Genomic DNA, 2,194 nt, shown 5'->3' with positions numbered 1-2,194 from the left:
GTGCATATATATCATACTGACACATTTACTTGACACATGTTGTATTGTATGGTATACTTGAGAAAGTTCCGTCAATGTGTTAATCAGGTAATACTGTTATAAAATGGTATGTTTAACTGAAGAATAGTAATAAATACCAGTGTAACTTGTAAACCTAGAAATATATCAGTTTTAAGTTTTTGAAAATTAATATACATGTACAGTCTACTCTGGATATATTGAAATTCAGGGGACCAACCTGAATTGTTTATTGTATCCAAAGTTTCATATAACCAATGTTGAACTATATAGATAATGTTAACTGGGGATTTACTTTTACTTCAATATAACAGATAGTTTAAAATAAGTGCATTCAGTATAAGTGGAGTAGACTGTAAATATATGTAACAAGTAAGGCAGTATTAACAAAATTTGAATCATGAACAGAACTACAGAATGATGATCTACAAATCTCCACAGGACAAGAATATATCATTGCTGCATTTTATTGACTTCGGATCTTTCATTTCATCATTAACATATTGGGTTTTGGATTTTTTCTTTCCATCACATCATGATTAAAGCAATTACGAATATACAGTTACCTCATAACACAGGTATATAAAAACACCTTTATGTGATATTTTCCCTGGAGTGGTATATTCATTGCTGTATTTTTTTTTATTTTTTTTTTTTTTTTTTATTTATTTTTTTTTTTTTTTGGTGTTGGTACATGTATGTTTTTAATGATCTATGCATCAAAGTTGTTCTTATCTGTCAAGAGTTCATTCATGATTTCTATACATGTATCTTTCACCAATAGAAGGATTAATAAAACATGATATGTTCTTGGTATATTTTAATCTATTTTTTAGTGTGTTTTGTTTGTTAAATGTAAGTTAGAATTAGAAAAAGATCCAGTTTTTTTTTTTAAATGTACAATCACTTTTTAACTTTGAAATGTTTCGTGTTTTTTTTAATTGAGAAAATGTTAAATTAAACATGGTTGTAGCTATACTCTTGTGTAGCATGTGTAGTATAGATCTATATCTTGTTGAAAAAAGAAAATATTTGTTCATGAAATAAAAAAAAATTTGATCAGAGATTTCTTTGTTGTATATAATACATCATTTTCGTACATAAGGGTACTGGTTATAGAGCTAAGATAGGGTTAGGGGTAATATGACCAGGAATAATTCATCTCTACATGTAGTGGTTTGTTTGAAATTTGTATCCTTTGAATTTTCTTTCTAATGAATAATTTTATATTGATATAACACTGCTCATTTTGTGAAGAAAACTTGCATGAAACAAGAGTTGTCAAAAGACAACACAGCTCGCTGGGAAGGGTGACTCTATACCCTATATCAAGGTCACTAGGTCAAAAGTTTTGTTACCATATGAAAGACTTCACCATGAGGCATTCGTATGTAAAATATCAAAGGCATATCCCCCATGTTTCAATAGAGAAATCCATGGCTAATGAGTTTGAAAAGGAGGTCAAATTCCAAGGTCACTAAGAACAGTCATTCCACCTTCCCACTTGTAGGATGATCGAACACGGAACGCAAAGTGAGCGTTGAACGCAAAATTAACAATTTATTCGGAATATCTCTAATGGTTTGCTTACATCATACTTGTTTCATAGTTAGGTAAGAAAAGAGATATTCGTATTTAAGCAATGCATAGATTATGTGTTGTCGATATAACCACACTACATTGAAAGCTAGATAGCTTTTTGGTGTGTAGCAGTCAGCCGGGTTCGATGGCCGGTGGCCAGATAACTCAGTTGGAGCACCTGACGAGAGATTCAGAGGCCCGGGTTCGAATCCCGGTCTGGTCCGTTGTATTTTCTTCCTGTTACATTTAGTGCCGTGACCAGGATCAGATGTAACCGGAAGGGAGAAAATGCAACCGGGATTCGAACCCGGGCCCCCTGAATCTCTAGTCAGGTGCTCTACCAACTGAACTATTTGGCCAACGGCGATCGAACCCGGCTGACCGCTACATTCCTCCCTCCTTAAATGTCTTCACACTTTAAAGGGACTGACTCACGATTTTCCCCAAAATTTTGTTTTTCACTTTTAATGACCAGAGTCTACTGTCTATAATGTGTTGAAAAGATTTCACATAAAAATGAAGGTTATACATTATCACAGAAGCTCAGTTTAGAGAGTTCATTATTTGTTTTGTAAACAAAGATTGCGGTATGTTA

The 2,194-nt window shown here is 33.0% G+C and overlaps 1 protein-coding gene across 2 annotated transcripts in view; it reads left to right on the top strand.

Moving 5' to 3' along the window:
- LOC125663670 (small integral membrane protein 14-like) overlaps positions 1–1,084 on the top strand; it is a 10,314-nt gene extending 9,230 nt beyond the window's left edge. For both annotated transcript variants that reach the window (XM_048895979.2, XM_048895980.2), the window contains exon 5: positions 1–1,084. This exon is cut by the window's left edge and continues 264 nt beyond it. The gene's annotated coding sequence lies outside the window, so the exon portion shown is untranslated.
- Positions 1,085–2,194: the final 1,110 nt, after the last annotated feature.

This window comes from Ostrea edulis, chromosome 1 (genome assembly GCF_947568905.1).
Source record: "Ostrea edulis chromosome 1, xbOstEdul1.1, whole genome shotgun sequence".
NCBI classification, from domain to species: Eukaryota; Metazoa; Mollusca; class Bivalvia; order Ostreida; family Ostreidae; genus Ostrea; species Ostrea edulis.
Note: the sequence above shows the minus strand (reverse complement) of the source record. Positions and strands in the feature narration are given on the sequence as shown.